Below are 22249 nucleotides of genomic sequence, written 5' to 3' on the forward strand. Positions count from 1 at the left end.
TCAGAGAGGGACAGTCCCTAACTGCATGGTTCTTTTCAGCACAGTATAGACATAAGTTTAGTAGCTTACGCCTAGCTTTCTCCTCAGGTCTCAAGGGTCCCCTAATAACTGCAACATCCATGGGTTCTTCTATGGGTCTAGTGAATGCTGTGGAAGGAGTTGAGTGATGATAATTGGGGGTTCTTCTGGGGGTAGTCTCTGAATAAGATCTCTCTGACTTCCTTTCCCTAAGTCGACAATCTATGCCATTAGAGAGAGTCATCAATTCATCCAAGTCCTCTGGAATCACACCCCTTGCCAACTCATCCTTAACTGCATCATTGAGTCCCAGACGGAACTGATTGCGTAGAGCAGGAATATTCCACAGTGTGTCAGGAGCCCATCTTTTGAATTCAGTAATGTAGTCTTCTACCATTCTTTTGCCCTGCCTTAGAGACCTAATGGCAGTTTCAGCAGTATTTTTTCTATTGTGATCTTCATATAAGAGAGACATAGCAGAAAAAAAATCTTCTAGGGAATTTAGGATAGGATCATTTTTTTCATAAAAAGCATTGGCCCAAGACCTGGCCTCACCTCTGAGAAATGAAATTACAGTTAGAACTCTAATCCTGTCAGTTGGGTATGACTTAGGTTTCAAAGTAAAAAGCAGAGTGCAGGAATTCCTGAAATCCCTAAACATAGCTCTGTCCCCAGAGAACTTTTCAGGTGGACTAACAATGGGTTCTAGAGTTGACTCAACATTAGGAGTTTTGTTAGCAAGATGATCATTAATAAAAAATTTTATACTCTGATTCTCTAGTTGTATATCCCTTAAGCCTTGAATCATGTGATCCATACTCTGAGCTAAAGATCCAACTCTCCTGGACAGTTCACTTACATCCATGATTTTAGCTGTTAGTAGTATTCCTTTTTTAAGGCTTGGTAATATGTTAGGATATGTTTAGTTGTTTTAGAGAACACTACAATTACAGCTTACTGCTTTATGCAGGACCACTCAGTCTCACACCTTACCTCGGATTCCCACAGATTTAACTTAAGGGAACCCTGATATGCTCATTGATCTGAGGGTCACTACAGCAGGGTAGCTGAGTGAAAACGGAACCTTCACGCAACAATAACTGCTTGTAGAAGAAAAGAGAGTAAGTCTTATAGGAATGTGACTTCAGCAGTTGTGAAAGAGTTAATTAGAGCAGGTGCCTTAATTCAAACAGTCTAGCAGTGAAAATAGTTTATGCAGCAGGCTTTAACAAACACACTGAAATTCACACAGTACTTTGTTAAATAAATAAATCAACCTCTGGTCATTTTGTAAACCATACTTTGATAATGAATATTAGTAATTTCCAGAGCTGTTCAATCAGAGTAATATAAGCTGTGTTTAACTGATGAAACAGATAAAGTTTAAGTTAAAGTAAACAGTTCATTTCAAGCAGAATAGAGGTTAATTGTTGTAAAGTTTGAAATATGCTTAGGCAGTCCGTTAATGAATAATGGTAGTTGTAATAATCTTTGTCACAGTTATTTGTTTGCAATTTGGTAAGTAGCGGTAAGAGGTTTAGTGCATATTTGATATCTGAAGCGAATATGAATATCCAGCAAGTGAAAGTTTCACAAATAATATATAGCAAGCGTAAGTGTAATGAGGTTGCAGCAATACACACAGTTCATACAATGCAATATATACAGACCGGTAATAATGGAGATGATATTAGCACAGAGCAATACAGTTACCAGACAGCAACAAGTCCCAGCGGTATCACAGAGAGCCTGGCAGAGAACCGCGGCGGGAGAATGTCGGGCGTGACGTCACACGCTGCAGGGAACAACCTCAATACAGGAGAGAGACTGAGAAATCTCTCAGTGAACAAACGGAGCAAAACTTCAGGCACAAAAGAGCATCTGCAGGTTGATTCGAGTAGGCAGAAACTCAGGGTGAGCAATAAGTTGAAAATACAAAGTTGTATAAACGGCTAGGTCACTTCTGAAGCAGCTTGACACTGAGCAACAAATTACCAAGCAATGAGTTCTGTTGGGAGGAGCCTTAAATAGGGGTAGTGAGTTCACATTCTTAAAGGCACAGTGTGAGAAGAGATAAATCCCTGACAATCTGTGCTAAAGGCAAAATTATACCAAATTATACAAAAACCGGAAAGAAGTAACATATGTGGATTTAAACATAGACAGCATAGCGATTAAGTTACAATGACCTGTACATATAGATATTCAATCGTTCCTTAGTATGAATATCTTAAACATACACGCTCTTGTATTGTCAGGATATACATGGCAATTATAAAACTCATACTAAATGAAATGATTGCCAGAAATTAATACGATCAGTGTGTAAATTTAGTCTTCTTGGTGTCCTAGTCTTCAGCTTAAAAATCCAGAAAGCTTCACGTTTATGTAACAATCTATCTCTATCTCCCCCTCTCCAGGGGTTTTTATCTAGCTCTATAATCTTCCATCTCAGATCATCTACTATGCCACCTTGTTCAACCTTAAAGTGTAAAGCTACCTGCGAGTCTGGAGAGAGTGAATTAACATCATTAAGATGTTCCCAAATTCTCACCCTATCCTCCCTGGTGGTGAGACCAATGTATTGCTTATTACACTAGATACAAGTAATCAGATAGACAACAATAGTGGAACGACAGTTTGTGCATGCATCCATTGAGAAAACTCCCTGCTGATTGGAAATTATTCCCAACCGAGGTATGGGCACAGGCCTTACATCTACGGCCTTACATCTACTTGTGCAACATTTGTAATGCCCTTTGCACCGCAACAAACTGCTGCCATCTCTCTTATCTTGTTTTATCTCACTGGGAACCAGGATATTGTTCATAGTTCTTTCCCTCCTTGATACACATTTGCAACCATTTGTTACCCATGGATAGAGATCCTCATCAATCCCTTTCAAAATCTGTAAACATCCCTTAAAGTGAAGGTAAAGTTTTTCGTTTTTGCAGCCTGTATTCTATTCCTCATCTAATATATAGTATGATCGCAACCTAGCTCCGCCCTCCATGTATTTCCGGATAATTGCCTTTATTACGTACAGAGCGGTCCCACCTGATTCCCGATTGCCGGAACAATTGCGCATGCGCACCATTCCCCATACAATCGATTTGCGCCTGCGTGACCCAAAAAATGTTAAAGCGCAGGCATCAATCGTTGCAACATAGTATTCAATGACTAGCTATTCATTCATTACTATGTTGTAAGCGAATTGTGAACGCTGCAACGGCCCGATCCGATATGCAGCGTCGCCTGCAAATGCCAGCGACGCTGAAATTTGCGCTGGTTTGGTATCTTATACATGAGTGTAACCTATAAGTTACGCTCGTATATTTCTGCCGTCGCCCGTAGTTTTTTGGGCCATAGGCAGGTATACCAAACCAGCGCAGTTTGGTATCCAATATACAGCGTAAGGACTTACGTGACGAAAATGGAGAAATCTTACTCCATTTTCACCTCGCCACAAAAAGCAGCCGTAGTAAGCCTTACGCTGTCTATTGGAGCCCCGTAGCTCCCTAAACTAGCTACAAAATAAACCTAACACCTAACGCATGCGTAATGTCTATCTACCTGTCAACCGCGATCCGCCGCCGCAATCCCTAATAAAGTATTTAACCCCTAAACTGCCGCTCCCAGACCCCGCCGCCACCTACATTAACTACCCCCTAATGTGATCCCCCTACACCGTCGCCAACAATATTAAACTACCCCCTAAAGTGAGCCCCTTACACCGCCGCCATCTACCTTACCTACCCCCTAATGTGAGCTCCTACCCCGCCGCCATCTATTTTAAAATTATTAACCCCTAATTTAATCCCCCTACCCCGCCGCCACCTATATTAAATTAATTAACCCCTAAAATACTAAACTATCCCTACCACTAAACCCAAGTCTAACCCTACAAATAGCCCTGAAAAGGGCTTTTTGCGTGGCATTACCCCAAAGTAAACTGCTCTATTGCCAGCCCTTAAAAGGGCTTTTTGCAGGCCATTGCCCTAAAGTAATCAGCTCTTTTACCAGCCCTTAAAAGGGCTTTTGGCGGGGCTTTGTCAAAAAGTAATCAGCTCTTTTGCATCTAATCTAAATCCCCCTACACCGCGGCCACCTATAATAAATGTATTACTCCCTAATCTAATCCCCCTACACCGGCCCTACCTATAATAAATGTATTAACCCCTAATTTAATCCCCCTACACCGCCACCGCCTATATTAAACACATTAACCCCTAATCTAATCACCCTACACCGCCGCCAGCTATATTAACTATATTAACCCTAATTATATTAGGGTTAATATAGTTAATATCGTTATTATATTATCTATATATCAAGTATAATAACCCTATCTAACTCTAACATCCCTAACTAAACTCTTATTAAAATAAATCTAATATTAATATTATTAATGAAAATATTCCTATTTAAATCTAAATACTTACCTATAAAATAAACCCTAAGATAGCTACAATATAATTAATAATTACATTGTAGCTATTTTAGGGTTTATATTTATTTTACAGGTAACTTGGTATTTATTTTAACTAGGTACAATAGCTATTAAATAGTTAATAACTATTTAATAGCTACCTAGTTAAAATAATTACCAATTTACCTGTAAAATAAATCCTAACAAAAAATAAAAAAAAATATTACAAGATTTTTAAGCTAATTACACTTATTCTAAGCCCCCTAATAAAATAATAAAGCCCCCAAAATAAAAAAATTCCCTGCCCTATTCTAAATTAAAAAAAGTTAGCTCTTTTACCTTACCAGCCCTTAAAAGGGCCTTTTGCGGGGCATGGCCCAAAGAAAACTGCTCTTTTGCCTGAAAAAAAAAAACACAATACCACCCCCCAACATTACAACCCACCACCCACATACCCCTAATCTAACCCAAACCCCCCTTAAATAAACCTAACACTACCCCCCTGAAGATCTCCCTACCTCGTATTCACCCAGCCGAGCAGAACTCTTCATCCGATCTGGGCGATGTCTTCAAACAAGCTGCAGAGAGTCTTCTTCCATCTGGCAATGTCTTCAAGCAAGCGGCAGAGAGTCTTCTTCCATCCGGTGATGTCTTCAAGCAAAGTGGCATCTTCAATCTTCTTTCTTCGCTCCTCCTCCGCGGAGCATCCATCCGGCACGACGACTTCCCGACGAATGAGGTACCTTTAAATGACGTCATCCAAGATGGTGTCCGTCGAATTCCGATTGGCTGATAGGATTCTATCAGCCAATCGGAATTAAGGTAGAAAAATCTGATTGGCTGATTGAATCAGCCAATCAGATTCAAGTTCAATCCGATTGGCTGATTGGTTCAGCCAATCGGATTGAACTTGAATCTAATTGGCTGATTCAATCAGCCAATCAGATTTTTCTACCTTAATTCCGATTGGCTGATAGAATCCTATCAGCCAATCGGAATTCGACGGACGCCATCTTGGATGACGTCATTTAAAGGTACCTCATTCATCGTTTAGTCTTCCTGCTGGATGGATGCTCCGCGGCGGAGGAGCGAAGAAAGAAGATTGAAGATGCCACTTTGCTTGAAGACATCGCCAGATGGAAGAAGACATCGCCGGATGGAAGAAGACTTGTCTGCCGCTTGATTGGACATCGTCCGGATCGGATGAAGAGTTCGGCCCGGCTGGGTGAAGACAAGGTAGGGAGATCTTCAGGGGGGTAGTGTTAGGTTTATTTAAGGGGGGGTTGGGTTAGATTAGGGGTATGTGGGTGGTGGGTTGTAATGTTGGGGGGTGGTATTGTGTTTATCTTTACAGGCAAAAGAGCAGTTTTCTTTGGAGCATGCCCCGCTAAAGGCCCTTTTAAGGGATGGTAAGGTAAAAGAGCTTTGAACTTTTTTAATTTAGAATAGGGCAGGGAAATTTTTTTATTTTGGGGGGCTTTATTATTTTATTAGGGGGCTTAGAATAGGTGTAATTAGCTTAAAAATCTTGTAATTTTTTTTATTTTTTGTAATTTAGTGTTTGTTTTTTTTGGTAATTTAGTTTAATTTATTGTATTTTAGTTTAGATATTTGTAGTTTATTTAATTTATTGATAGTGTAGGTGTATTTGTAACTTAGGTTAGGATTTATTTTACAGGTACATTGGTAATTATTTTAACTAGGTAGCGATTAAATAGTAAATAACTATTTAATAGCTATTGTACCTAGTTAATGATTTTTGCAATTTCTTCACACTGGTTGCTATAATTTGTTACAAACACTGGCACTATTTCATCATTCCTTGTCTTCCTTGTCCTGTTTAGGGTATCTTCCCTGTCAATAGCATTCACCAAGTCATAGACCTTATTAATGAGATATGTTGGAAAGCATCTTTGTATGAATATTTCTCTTTCATACCAGTGGCGGCTGGTGACTTTGAAGATGGGGGAGCACTAGCCCCGCCCCTCAGATGGCTCCGCCCATTTATATATCACTGGCTTTGATACACCCAGGAAAAACATATTAACCCGATAGAGAGAGCTTAAATCTACGAGTATGTGCCTTGTAGTGCATATAGACAGTTGTTTGCTTGGAGAGATTTTAGATCCATTTTTCCACAAATATATAAGAACTATTACAGATGCATAAGTATAAAACACAGGGCCCTGGTAAAAACCACAGGCCCCCCCAAAAAAAACATTTTCCTCAGCTTCTCAGCCCCCCTCTTCTTTACACAGCTGCCTTCTCACTTTCTTAACCCCGACCCCCTCACCTAACACCTTCTGTATCCTCTCAACTCCCCTCTTCTTCACACACAGCCCCCTCCATACCCTCTCAACATCCCTCTCCCTCACACACAGACCCCTCCTCACCCTCTCAGCTCGTTCACACACACACAGTCCCCCTCCTCACCCTCTCATTCCCCTCTCCCTCACACACAGCCTTCTCCTCACCCTCTCAGCTCCTTAACACACACAGTCTCCCTCCTCACCCTCTCATCCCCCTCTCCCTCACACAGCACTCTCCTCACCCCAGTCATCCCCTCTCCCTCACACACACAGCCCCCTCACTCTCTAAGCTCTCCCTCACACACAGCCCCCTCACTCTCTAAGCTCTCCCTCACACACAGCCCCCTCACTCCTTAAGCTCTCCCTCACATACAGCCCCCCTCACTATCTAAGCTCTCCCTCACACCCACAGCCCCCTCACTATCTAAGCTCTCCCTCACACACACAGCCCCCTCACTCTCTAAGTTCTCCCTCACACACACAGCCCCTTCACTCTATAAGCTCTCCTTCACACACACACAGCCCCCTCACTCTCTAAGCTCTCCCTCACACAGACAGCCCCCTCAATCTCTAAGCTCTCCCTCACACACACAGCCCCCTCACTCTCTAAGCTCTCCCTCACACACACAGCCCCCTCACTCTCTAAGCTCTCCCTCACACACACAGCCCCCGCACTCTCTAAGCTCTCCCTCATACACACAGCCCCTTCGCTATCTAAGCTCTCCCTAACACACACAGCCCCCCTCACTCTCTAAGCTCTCCCACACACACACAGCCCCCTCACTCTCTAAGCTCTCCCTCACACACAGCCCTCTCACTCTCTTAGCTCTCCCTCACACACAGCCCCCTCCACAACCTCTCAGCTCCTTCATGCACACACATCCCCCTCCACACAATTTCAGCTCCCCTCACCCTCACACACAGCCCCCCTCCTCACCCTCTCAGCTCCTTCACACATGCACAGCCGACTCCTTAATCTGTCAGCTACCCTCTCCCACACACAATCCCCTCTGCACGCTCTCATCCCCTCTCCCTAACACACAGTCCCCTCCTTACCCTCTCAGATCCACTCTCTCACAAACAGCCCTCTCCTCACTCAGTCATCCCCTCTCCCTCATACACAGACCCCTCCTTATCCTGTCAGCTCCCCTCTCACTCACAAACCCCCCTTCTCACCTTTAGCTACCTCCCTGAATCCCATTCTCTCCCTCCCTCCTGACCCTCTCAGTCCACCTCTCACTCACACACAGCCTCCTCTTTACAAACATATGCAATCTCTCCTTCACACACACCACTCTCACACACCTCTTACCCCTCCACATGCACACACCTTCATATACACATACACACCTGTCTCAAACATTTTCTGTAACACTCACAGGCAGACACTGAGTACTGACCTTGGTCAAAATTACTGCTCAGCAAATATTTACACACACATAGCTTCTGTAAAGGGACAGGGAGAAGATCAGTGTGTGTTCTGTGCAGACTGGAGGGAGGAGTTCATTTAGGTTACTTCCTGTGTTGAGCAGTGGTGCTGATCTGAAGCAACATATTGTAAACTTGAGACACAATTTCTAGGATGCCTAATTTTATAAGACTTATACAACTTCTCAAATTAACCTCTTGTTGCAAGCTGCAGTTATTGTCCCTCACTCCTCCTCTAACATGATCCACTGTCTTTTACTTGTAGCCGTTCAGAATTTCATCTCTATGCTAATCTCTACACTGTAAAGTTAAAGCTAAATTCGTTATCTGCAGCTCCATTTCCTCTCTGGCAGCGCAGGACTCACTGAGAAGGGTCTGGGATTGGGAAGAATCACTGTAGATGCAATGCATCTATTAACTATATACTGTACCACCATGATGATAATAAAATGCTGCCAACGTGACTTTACCGGGCTTGTATCTTAATCTTTTCAGCATAGATATCCATCATATCCCAATAGTATGTTTAAACATCTAGTATCTACCATACCATCGCTATGTAGACGGGATGCCATATACCTTAATCCCCCCCATACGCATCATCCAGCGTTAGCACAGCAAATGCAATCTGAATCAGCAACTGGGAGAGCGCTTGTCTTCACCACACCAGCGTGGCTCCCTAGAAGACCGGAACCCAGCGCTTCCTGACACAGCACCAGCACACGGATAAAAAAAAATACTGCAAACTACTGCTCAGCAAGTAGACATAATATATTACATTTACATACATGCCAAATTGCCAATGCTTATACACTTACTTATTTTTTATGTTGCCACTGGCATAGTTCACAGCAGGTGGTCCGGCTGCAGCGGCTGAGGGCTGCTATCAATGTCAAGCCCACAGTCTCACTCTCTATGCAGCGAGCCTCTCTCTTGTCTAGGCTATTCCCGCCCGACGTCCAGACCACGATGATGTCACTCACGAGGGCTGATTGGCTGGTGGCATAAAAAAAATTCTGTAAGTAGTTGTGTAGTTACGACGTAACTGTTACGCCCCGGCCTCCTCCCACACACACATAGCTCAGCTCTTAGTGTGCGAGTGTCACGTGACAGCTGGCTCCCGCACACTAAGAGCTGTGCGAACATGAAGGCTATGGGCTGGCCTGTAGGTGGCGCTGCAGTCAATGCAGTTTTAAAGTGGAAAGTGCTTTTGCCTATACTTCTATGTATCGCACTGCACAGCATGTGCGATACATAGAAGTATAGGCAAAACAGCCCTTGCTTTTCCACTTTCAGGTTTCAGCCTAATATCTTATGCATGATGATAGTTACACTGCACAGTCTCACAGACACAGACAGCACACAGGAAAATAATACATTTATTAATAAATATAATTTAAAATAATATAAATAAAAAATAAAAATAAAATTTGTCATAATTTTTTTTTTTCTAATTTTTTTTTCTTCTGCTCATTTTCCCCCCTCCTCTGCCCCCTGGGGGTTCACATGCGACAGTGCACATATGGAGGAGTCTCCACTATTTCATACACAGAGGCTTTACTAAATACCTCATTAATAAGGCCTATGACATGGTTTTTGTAATGTACTGACACACAATGTATGGGCACACTTGGATGGGTATAATTTTGCCTTTAGCACAGATATTCATATTGACTAAACAGGGGATAGGTGGAGGCTTTATTTATTTATGTCTCCTGTCATCAATGTATTTATGAGTAATACTATGCTCCTGTTTATTGACATTCTGAGTGTAACATTAGTGACATCTAAACATATTGTAGCCCCTTTTTGTTTTTTGTTGGTATACGCGTGCTAACATGCATAACCAGAATTGAATATGACATTGATAAAGTAGCTATTGGCCACTATGTAGTCGCAAGTAAATATTTGTGTAAAGAAATGTTAACATACTGACATATATACTAAGGTATTTGTTGCTAGCATGCGTGATTCTTATTGTGTGTCTATGAACTATAGGTTACTGAGGGTTAAATTTGAGGCTGGTTTCTGTAACGTCACAGACAATTTGTTGTATTTAAACAGACTGTTTAGCCAGGTGCATCACAATCTATGAGTAAGGCATGAGCTGAAATGCGTAAGACCGCTGCTGCACCGGCTTATGTATTGTGATGAGCTTTTTAGTTTTCCATTAAAGGCTATGTTTTAAATTTTCAAATGTCCCCTGCCTTGCTTCCTTTGGATTTTTACTTTAAATAGAGTGAATTTATTTGGAACTAAAAATATCAAATGCATGTATTTATTGATATTGTTGCAATAGGAGAGATATGCTGGTGATAAATCAATTTTGTTTCTAATTATTTATTTGCTAGGAAATTAAAATAAAATATATTATAAATAGACATTTAATGTTATTCAAGGAATGATAAATAACTATAAATAACTTACACCTAGATTTCGAGTTTTGAACTAAACAGGGTGCAAAACTAATGCCAAAAAATGTGCCTTATTGCACTCTCCATAGCGCTGCCATTACGAGTTACTGAAAAGCCTCCTTGTACTGTACATTATGGTGCGTTAAGCTCCATACGGCACAAAAGTCATGGGATTGAGTTTCGTGCTCTTGCACGCTTTTCAACATAGACATCAATAGACACTTGAAGTGCGGAATGGCAAATTGCCGTAACTCTACCCCAATGATGTCTATGGGTAAAAGAAAGTAACATTTAAACTGAACACCCTAACATGAACCCCTAGTTTAAACACCCCCTAATCCGCCGCCCCAACATTGCCGACACTAATAAAAGTTATAACCCCTATTCCGCCTCCCTATTCCGCCTCTCCCTGACATCACCAACACTAATAAAAGTTATTAAACCCTAATCCGCCACTCCCCAACATCACCAACACTAAATATAATTATTAACCCCTATTCCACTGCTCCCCGACATCGCTGACACTAATAAAAGTTATTAACCACTAATCCGCCACTCCCCAACATCACTGACACTAAATATAATTAATAACCCTTATTCCCTTATAAGGGATGTTTTATTTTGGGGGAAAAATTTATTTTTATAGGGCTATTAGATTAGGTGTAATTGTTTTTATTTTTGATCATTTTGTTTATTATTTTTTTTAATCTTAGTGATATTTATTTTTCTTTTTAGGATTATTTTTTTTTAAATTTGTAATTTAGGTTTTTAATTTTTTCGTAGTGTTAGTTTTTTTTTAATTTGTAATTTAGTTTTTTTTTAATTGGTATTTTTTTTTATTTTATTAGAATAGTAATGTTAGGTTAATTTATAGTTTAATGTTAGTTTTATTTTTATTTCACAGGTAAGTTTTTATTTATTTAAATATAGTTATATATATTGTAATTTTTATTTTAAATTAGGGGTGTTAGGTTTTAGGGGTTAATAGTTTAATTTAATGTTTTGCGATATGGGGGTCCGGCGGATTAGGGGTTAATAGGTTTAATTTAGTAGTTACAATGTGGGGGCTGGGGGTTTAGGGGTTAATAGGTTTATTTAGTGGTGGCTATGTCGGGAAGCAGCGGTTTAGGTGTTAATATATTTAAATAGTGTTGGCAATGTGGGTGGGCAGCAGATTATAGTTTAATAAATTTATTTAATAGTCGCAATGTGGGTGGGCGGCAGATTAGGGTTAATAGGCTTAATATAGTGTTTTGCGATGCGGGAGTGTGGCGTTTTAGGGGTTATTATATAGTTTATGGGTGCTAGTGTACTTTTGTAAAATTTTAGTTATGATTTTTGTGAAACATTTTTGTTATACAAAGTCTATAACTACTGCTCTCGGCGGTATGGATTGTATCGGTATAGGCGTTAACACAAGCTTTTTTTGCCTGAATGCACAACCTGTAATATGGTGCTATGAAAATCCCACACTCAAACGTAATTTGTTTGAGTGTGGGATGGACGTTGCGTTACAGACTAAAATGCTTGCGGTATAGCTATACCGCTGTGACTCGTAATATGCGTTCCTTGCCATTCCAGCGTAATGGCCAATTTTTCATAGTTAAAAGCCATACCGCAAAACTTGTAATCTAGCTGTTATTCGTTTATGTTTTTTGGGTTTTTTTTTGTTTGTTTTTAAACTTAGTTTTTATTGGTTTTCAAGCATACACTTTACAATAAATAAATGCCATTACAAGTTTACATTGTACAGGGTGAGAAATTATGTTGTTACATAGCAATTAAAGATTTCTCATATCTCTTGTGTTGAAGGGTTCTCATCCTTGCAGTCTGAATATTTGTGGTTGTTTTAGGGTGAGCGTGTTGGTATTTTGTTGCTCTCTAGAAGGGATGATGGATCAATGGTTTGATTCTATCTTAAACGTTCCAGTAATGATAAATATCTTGCTCAGGAGTATGCAGAAAGTAATCTTGATTTTATATAAACATTCAAGCAATAAAAACATAATACAAACAATATGTAAATATACAAAAACATACATACACGTATTAACTCAGTAAACTCAGTTGTGCAGGTTCAATTTCCAATTTAATAATTTCCAGGGTTACCGGTGTGGTGTATTATGAGTCTTGAGGGAGAATTATAAATTAGAAGGAAGGTCTGGTGGAGTGTTTGGATCTCTTAAAGATTCCCAGTAAAAATTTGACATCTAAAATATTGGAAGTTTATTACACTTATAGTATCCATATTGCTCTAGGGGAAGGATTTCATCCATTTTTGTATCCACAGTTGGTGTGTGGGTATCAGAGAGGATTTCCAGTTTTGTGCTAGCAGTAGTTTGGCGCTATTAATGCAAATTTGTGTAAGCAATTGGTCCTTTTTTTAACAGAGCTGTTTCGGGTGTTAGACTGAAGTCTGATCCTAATAGTGATCTTAGTTTTAGTTCTATTGACTTCAGAAGGGGATAAGTTTAAAGCATTGCCACCACATATGTATCATAGGCCATTAGCTTTACACCCTCGCCAGCAAAGCGGGAAAGAGGAGAGGTAGATTTTGTGGAGTCTGGATGGTGTTAAATATCAATGTAGAAGTACTTTAACCCCTTAACGACACCGCGTCGTACAGGGTACGTCTTGCACAAACTGGTCTTTAAAGACCAGCGACGTACCCTGTACGACGTTGGGGTTGAAAGCAGCTGGAAGCGATCCTGATCGCTTCCAGCCGCTTTCCAGTTATTGTAGTGATGCCTCGATATCGAGGCATCACTGCAATAACATTTTTCGCCCATCCGATGCAGAGAGAGCCACTCTGTGGCCCTCTCTGCACCGGACATCGATGCCCCGCGATCGTTGGTGGGTGGGAGCAGATGTGGGAGGTGGGTGGGCGGCGATCAATGGCTTACCGGTGGGCGGGATCGTGGGCGGGATTGCTGGGGGGCGCACACGGATGCCGCGCGCGTGCACAGGGGGAGGCGGGCGCGTGCACGGGGAGGGAGCGGGTGGTAAGCGTTACACTATGGAACAGTGGTTTCTATTTAGAGGGGAGAGAGGGGGGATAAATATGTTAATCGAAGGGATCTGGGAGGGGGGTGGGGGTTTAGTCTTGGGGGGGGGAAGCTACACTACAGAAAAGTGGGGAAAAAATAAAAAAATATACATTTTTTTTGTAAACTGGGTACTGGCAGACAGCTGCCAGTACCCAAGATGGCTCCCAATAATGTAGAGGGGGAGGGTTAGAGAGCTGTTTGGGGGGGATCAGGGAGGTTTGGGGCTAAGAGGGATCTACACAGCAGCATATGTAAATATGCTCCAAAAAAAAAAAGAAAAAAAAAAAGATACCTTTTATTTTAGTACTGGCAGACTTTCTGCCAGTACTTAAGATGGCGGGGACAATTGTGGGGTGGGGGAGGGAAGAGAGCTGTTTGGGAGGGATCAGTGGGTCTGATGTGTCAGGTGGGAGGCTGATCTCTACACTAAAGCTAAAATTAACCCTGCAAGCTCCCTACAAGATCCCTAATTAACCCCTTCACTGCTAGCCATAATACACGTGTGATTGTGCAGCGGCATTTAGCAGCCTTCTAATTACCAAAAAAGCATTGCCAAAGCCATATATTGTCTGCTATTTCTGAACAAAGGGGATACCAGAGAAGCATTTACAACCATTTGTGCCATAATTGCACAAGCTGTTTGTAAATAATTTCAGTGAGAAACCTAAAATTGCGAAAAAAATTAAGTTTTTTTTAAATTTGATCGCATTTGGCGTGAAATGTGGCATTAAATTTACCAAAATGGGCCTAGATCAATACTTTGGGTTTTCTACTACACTACACTAAAGCTAAAATTAACTCTACAAGCTCCCTACATGCTCCCTAATTAACCCTTCACTGCTGGGCATAAAACACGTGTGGCGCGCAGTGGCATTTAGCAGCCTTCTAATTACCAAAAAGCAACTCCAAAGCCATATAAGTCTGCTATTTCTGAACAAAGGGGATCCCAGAGAAGCACTTACAACCATTTATGCCATAATTTGCACAAGTTGTTTGTAAATAATTTCTGTGAGAAACCTAAAGTTTGTGAAAAAAGTGAACATTTTTTTTTATTTGATCGCATTTGGCGGTGAAATGGTGGCATGAAATATACCAAAATGGGCCTAGATCAATACTTTGGGATGTCTTCTAAAAAAAATATATACATGTCACGAGATATTTAGGTATTCCTGACAGATATCAGGGTTCCAATGTAACTAGCGCTCATTTTGAAAAAAAGTGGTTTTGAAATAGCAAAGTGCTACTTGTATTTATGGCCCTATAACTTGCAAAAAAAGCAAAGAAGATGTAAACATTGGTATTTCTAAACTCAGGACAAATTTTAGAAACTATTTAGCATGGTTGTTTTTTGGTGGTTGTAGATGTGTAACAGATTTTGGGGTCAAAGTTAGAAAACGTGTGTTTTTTTTCCATTTTTTCCTCATATTTTATAATATTTTTAATAGTAAATTATAAGATATGATGAAAATAATGGTATCTTTAGAAAGTCCATTTAGTGGCGAGAAAAACGGTATATAATATGTGTGGGTACAGTAAACGAGTAAGAGGAAAATTACAGCTAAACACAAACACCGCAGAAATGTAAAAATAGCCCTGGTCCTTAAGGGAAAGAAATTGAAAAATGGCCGTGTCCTTAAGGGGTTAAAATTTAACTCTATTGATCGTGATGATGGGGCAGATTTGCGTGTATTATTGTAAATCTTTTTCCACTCTTTGTCTTCTAGTTGGGAACCTAGTTCATTATGCCATTGTGAGGTATATTGTGGTAATAGGGATTGGCCTGGCTCTGTCTAACAGTTTTTTTGATAGGGAAAGAGAACTTCTAGGTGGGATGGCTGTTAAGCAAAGGTGTTTCAAAGGGAGTGGGGGTTCTAGTAAGATTATATTTGCAGTGGTTAATTTGCAGAAAGTTTTGTAGTTCTGAGTGCTTAAGCCAATAAGTGAATGCTCAATTTAAAACATTCTGCATGTCAGTGCTTGGTTTTAATTTCCCTTGGTCTAGCATCTTTTTAATGGTATGGTGTCAGGTATCTCCCATGTCACTGTCGGTTTCCCTATCAGTTCATATCCTCCCATAAACTCCATGTATGGGGATATTGAGGTTAGAGGGGATTGTGGCTGTGGAGAGTTCGGGTAAGCTTTGCACCATATAGTTCCAGTTATTGAAAATGTGGTTATATAGTGGTGATTTGTGGCATATAAGGGGTCTTAAGTTTTTAGGTATCCAGCAAATGGATCCTGGGTTAGGGGCTCTGAGAATTTGTGAGTCCAGTGAGACCCATGCTTTAATACAAATAAATGTGATACAAATAAAAACCAAAACAAAGTATATAAACATGAATCAATCTTTTAATCTTCAATATAATCCAAAGTAATGTGTTAAAGTCCAACTTTCAATTCTTTATGTATTCCAATGAATCTTAAAGAGAAAGCTTGTATAGTGTAATACTTCCAAACATCAAATAAATGAAATAAGAAAAAGACACATACTCACACTTTAGAGAGCTACTATAAAATCATGTATATAGCAGTCCTGATTCACAACGCTGTCAGGATCAGCGAACAAAGCAACTGGGGATCTGATGTGTATCTATATATAAGAACTCAGAAAAGAGAGCAAGAATAATTGTGATACCCTAAACACAAAGTATCGTGGTAAGGATGTATACTCACTCCTGTGCTGTCCTTTTTATACCATTCAATTCTAAAATCCAACAATTAAAGGTGGAATTCCACCAAAAGAGTAAGCAACAATTTCACATCTAATACCAAATATATATATCAAGGAAAATTAATATACTTATATTAACAAAAATACAACAATGTTTAATCTAAAATATATAAAATGTATCAGCCAATACAGTATTGTGTATTTAATAATGTCACATTTAAGGAGGTATTATGTCAAATAATGCATAAAAGGGGGATGTTTATATACAATATTATAGGCAATGATATACTGAGAGAAAAAGGGAAGAAACTTATATTATACATAGTACAACCCTATTTATTCTAAAAAGTGTACCAATTCGAAATCTGAATTAGGCCAGATGGTACCAGACTATTTAGTTGAAATATCCATTTCATTTCAAGCATTTACAGTTCGCCATCAATATTAGAGCTTCTCCAATTAGGGATAATTTTTATAATTCCCATGAACGATAGACTACTTGGGTCCTGATTAGACATGTGCATTTCGTTTCGTCCAAATTTCCTTTTTGGATGAATTTTGGCCGATTTGGAGATTCGAATGCATCCGAATTTCCGAATCGGAAAATCCCGAAAAATTCCGAAAATGAATAAATCAGTTTCCGAAAATTAAAATCCATTATTCATATTCAGAATTTTTCATTGCTCTAATCTAAACCGCAGTCCCCCAACATCGCCGACACTAACTAAATCACTAAATAAATCTATTAACCACCGCCATTCCCAAACATCGCCAAACTAAACCTATTAACCCCTAAACTGCCGTTCCCAAACATCACTGACACAAACTAAACCTATTAATCCCTAAACCGCAGTTCTCCGACATCACTGACACTAACTAAATCACTAAATAAAGCTATTAACCCCTAAACCGCCGTTCCCCGACATCGCCTACACTAATTAAACCTATAACCACTAAACCGCTGGTCTCCCAACATTGCTGACACTAACTAAACTTATTAACCCCTAAACCGCCATCCCCCAGATCGCAACACTACCTAAACCTATTAACCCCTAAACCGTACCCCCCACATTGCCAAAACTAACTAAATCACTAAATAAAGCTATTAACCCCTAACCGCGGTTCCCCAACATCGCTAACACTACCTAAACATATTAACCCTAAGCCCCCCCACATCGCCAAAACACTAACTAAACCTATTAACTCCTAAACCGCCATTCCCAAACATCAGCAACACTAAATAAACCTATTAACCCCTAAACCGCTGTTCCCAAACATCGCCGACACTAACTAAACCTATAAACCCCTAAAACTGCCGTTCCCAAACATCGCCAACAGTGAGTTAACCTATTAACTAACTTTAACATAATTAAAATAGACCTAAATTAAAGTTACAATTATTAACTAACTACCGCCTAGATTACGAGTTTTGCGGTAAACAGGGGTGCGGTACTAACTTGCAGTTTATTCTCACCACTCACTTACCTGCAGCGCTGGTATTACAGGTTTTTATAAACCCGGCGTTAAAAAGCAAGAAGTGAGCATAGAGCAAAATTGTGCTCCATACCGCACTCCAATACCAGCCCTGCTTAAGTGAGCGGTGAGCTGGTTATACGTGCTTGTGCACGATTTCCCCATAGACATCAATGGGGAGAGCCAGCTAACACCTGCAATAAAGCAGCGCAAAGCTCCGTAATGCAGCCCCATTGATTCCTATGGGGAAACAAATTTTATGTTTACTCCTGACACCCTAACATGAACCCCAAGTCTAAACACCCCTAATCTTACACTTTATTAACCCCTAATCTGCTGTTCCCGACATCTACATTATATTTATTAACCCCTAATCTGCCGCTCCGGACATCGCCGCCACCTACATTATACTTATTAACCCCTAATCTGCTGCCCCAACATCGCTGAAACAACTACATTATATTATTAACCCCTAATCTCCCTCCCCCAATGTCGCAGCAACCTACCTACATTTATTAACCCCTAATCTGCAGTCCCCAATGTCGCCGCTACTATTCTAAATTATTAACCCCTAAACCTAAGTCTAACCCTAACCCTAACACTCCCTAACTTAAATATAATTAAAATAATCTAAATAAAATTCCTATCATTACCTAAATTATTCCTATTTAAAACTAAATACTTACCTATAAAATAAACCATAAGCTAGCTACAATATAACTAATTGATACATTGTATCTATCTTAGGGTTTATTTTTATTTTACAGGCAAGTTTTGTATTTATTTTAACTAGGTAGAATAGTTACTGAATAGTTTATTAACTAGTTAATAACTACCTAGCTAAAATAAATACAAATTTACCTGTAAAATAAACCTGACCAAAGTTACACTAACACCTAACACTACACTACAATTAAATAAATTACCTAAATTAAATACAATTAAATAAATTAAATACATTAGCTAAATTACAAAAAAACAAAAAACTAAATTACAGAAAATAAAAAAACAAATTACAAGATGTTTAAACTAATTACACCTAATCTAATAGCCCTATCAAAATAAAAAAGTCTCCCCAAAATAACAAAGCCTCTTAGCCTAAACTAAACTATCAATAGCCCTTTAAAAGGGCTTTTGCGGGGCATTGCCCCAAAGAAATCAGCTCTTTTACCTGAAAAAGAAATACAAACAACCTCCCAAAAGTAAAACCCCACCACCCTCCACAACCAACCCCCCAAATAAAAAACCCTAACTAAAAAAAAACCTAAGCTTCCCCATTGCCCTGAAAAGGACATTTGGATTGGCATTGCCCTGAATAGGGCATTTAGCTCTATTGCTGCCCAAGCCCTAACCTAAAAATAAAATCCACCCAATTCACCCTTAAAAAACACTAACCCGCGAAGATTAACTTACCGGGAGAAGTCTTCATCCAAGCGGCAAGATGTTCTCAACGAAGCCGGCAGAAGTGGTCCTCCAGACGGGCAGAAGTCTTCACCCAGACGGCATCTTCTATCTTCATCCTTCTGACGCATAGCGGCTCCATCTTCAAGACATTCGGCACGGAGCATACTCTTCTTCCGACGTCTTCTTGCTGAATGAAGGTACCTTTAAGTGACGTCATCCAAGATGGCGTCCCTTAGATTCTGATTGGCTGATAGAATTCTAGAATTACGAATTAATTCAGAATTAAGGTTGAAAAAATCCTATTGGCTGATGCAATCTGTTCATGTTATCATCCGCCGCACACTGAGGATTTAATGCAAGGTACCCCTTTTATATAGGGTGTACCGTTGCATTCCTATTGGCTGAAAAATGAAAATTAGCCGATAGGATGAGAGCTGCTTAAATCATATTGGCTGATTTGAACAGCCAATAGGATTTAAGCAGCTCTCATTCCTATTGGCTGATTCAAATCAGCCAATAGGATTTAAGTACCTCTAATTACTATTGGCTGATTTAAATTTTTCAGCCAATAGGAATGCAACTGTACCCCCAATATAAAAGGGATACATTGCATTGAATCCTCAGTGTGCGGCGGATGATCGCATGAAAATGACCTCCACGTTAGACCGATGGACCTCTGCTGGACCTCTGCCTACGTGCATCAACCACTCCACCTCCGCAGGGATGAAGAAGATGCCAGTCCCGCAATGGATGAAGATGGAGCGACCTGGATGAAGATGCTTCGCCGCTGGGATGAAGCTCTTTCCCTGGACTTCAGCAACTGTGAGCACCGATTTTGGGGTTAGTATTAGGTTTTTTTGGGGTGGATTTTTTTTAAGGTTAGGGCTGAGCAGAAAAAGAGCTGAATGCCCTTTTAAGGGAAGAAAACGAGCTGAATGCCCTTTTAAGGGCAATGCCCATACAAATGCCCTTTTCAGGGCAATGGGTAGATTAGTTTATTTTGTGGATGGGGGGTTTGGGGTTTGTAATGTTAGGGGCTCTTTGTAGTTTATTATAGATTAGGTTTTTCTATTTTGGGGTGTTTTTTTTTCTTTAAAATGGGGTATTAGAATAGGAATAGTTTTTATTATTTTGTATAATTTCATTTGTTATATTTTGCTATGGGATTTTGTGGGTGGGCAATAAACAGAAACATTGTTATACTTTCATTTGTGTGGGCTGACAGTTTTGTTCCTGAGATGTATAATTCTACTCCAGCTGAGGTTAGAATACTTGTGGATGATATGTTGTATCAAGCCTTGGTAACGTCCACTTACATTCTGGTGTCAGAAGCTGTTATTCACACAGGGTAAGTTTTTTAATCTACTTTCTCTCTGTGAACTTTGGACCGACACGTTGGGGGTAGGCTGTTTTGATATATATATATTTATTTTTTTGAGGCCCATCATCACAGGGGGTGGAGTCCTTTCTGTATTTGTGTTAAAGTAAAGATTTGAGTTCTTTTGTGTAAGCGGTTTGAGTTTGTTATGTTAAATTCCTTTGTAAAATCAAAGATTTGAGTTCTTTGTGTAAGTGGTTTGAGTCCGTTGGGTTAATTTATAGTTTTTAGTTAAATAATATATCACTGGAGCAGAGTTATCACTTGTCAATGTGTGTTGCTTAAATCGTTATCTGCTGTATCTTTCTTTTGCTGCTTATTGTTTGCTGTGCAAGCTATTGGTTTCTGTTTTTTTATTGCTGTTTGAATGTTGAGGAATGTAAAAGGAGAGATATTTTTGGGCAATATGCATGGAAAGCTGTGCAGCATATCAGAATCCAAGACCTTAATTTCCTGACTTTGGGTAATTTTTTTTTCCAGACTATGGGGTCGATTTATGAAGCAGCGGATGCTGCTTCCGACCCACTCCTAAGACCGCTGCTCCTTAAACTCGTTCCTAGAGTGAAGTGGCGGACAGCAATCAGCCCGATCGGATACAACCGGTTGATTGACACCGCCTGCTAGCAGCCGGTTGGCCGCGAATCTGCACAGGGCGGCATTGCACCAGCAGTTCACCAGAACTGCTAGTGCAATGGTAAATGCCGACAGCGTATGCTGTCGGTATTTATCGATGTGTGGCGGACATGATATCATACAGTGTATCACGTTTGTCCGCAGCTTAATAAATTGACCCCTCAGACTGATAAACTAGATTTGTTAACTTAACTCTCATGGAGATAATAATAATAATTATTATTATTATTGGTTATTTGTAGAGCGCCAACAGATTCCACAGCGCTATAATCAAAGGGGGAGTACAACAAAACAATTATAGGGATCAAATGGGTAGAGGGCCCTGCCAAGAGTTGCACTGTTGTAGTCAGCTCTTAAGAAGGTGATCTACAAACAGCTGGACTCTTAGGCTTACATGCTAAGGGGGTTCAGGGGATAGTAATGGAGGAGTGGAACTGGTATAAAGTAAGGTTAGCATAGGTTGTATGCATCCCTGAACAGTAGAGTCTTTAGGGAGCGCTTGATGCTTTCAAAACTAGGGGAGAGTCTTGTGGGGAGAGGCAGAGAGTTCCACAAGATGGGAGCCAGTCTGCAGAAGTCATGTAAACGGGAGTGCGATGAGGTAACCAGAGAGGAGGACAGTAGGAGGTCATGAGCAGAGCGAAGGGGACGGGAGAGAGAGTATTTGGATACAAGGTCTGAGAAATAGGGGGGAGCAGTGCAGATGAGGGCTTTGTATGTCAGAGTGAGAATTTTGTGTTTTATTCTAGAGGAAGCCAGTGAAGGGATTGGCAGAGAGGAGCAGCAGATGAGTGACATGTAAGGAAGATGAGTCTGGCAGAGGCATTCATTATGGATTGTAAAGGAGGTAGGCAGCAGGTGGGGAGACCAGAAAGGACAGAATCAAGGCGGGAAAGGATGAGAGAGTGGATTAAAATCTTAGTTGTGTCTTGTGTAAGGAAGTGTCTAATTTTAGAGATATTTTTAAGGTGGAAGCGGCAGGCTTTAGCCAAGGACTGAATGTGAGGAGTGAAAGAAAGATCTGAGTCAAATGTGACCCTGAGAC

The sequence above is a fragment of the Bombina bombina genome, chromosome 2 (genome assembly GCF_027579735.1).
Source record: "Bombina bombina isolate aBomBom1 chromosome 2, aBomBom1.pri, whole genome shotgun sequence".
NCBI lineage: Eukaryota > Metazoa > Chordata > Amphibia > Anura > Bombinatoridae > Bombina > Bombina bombina.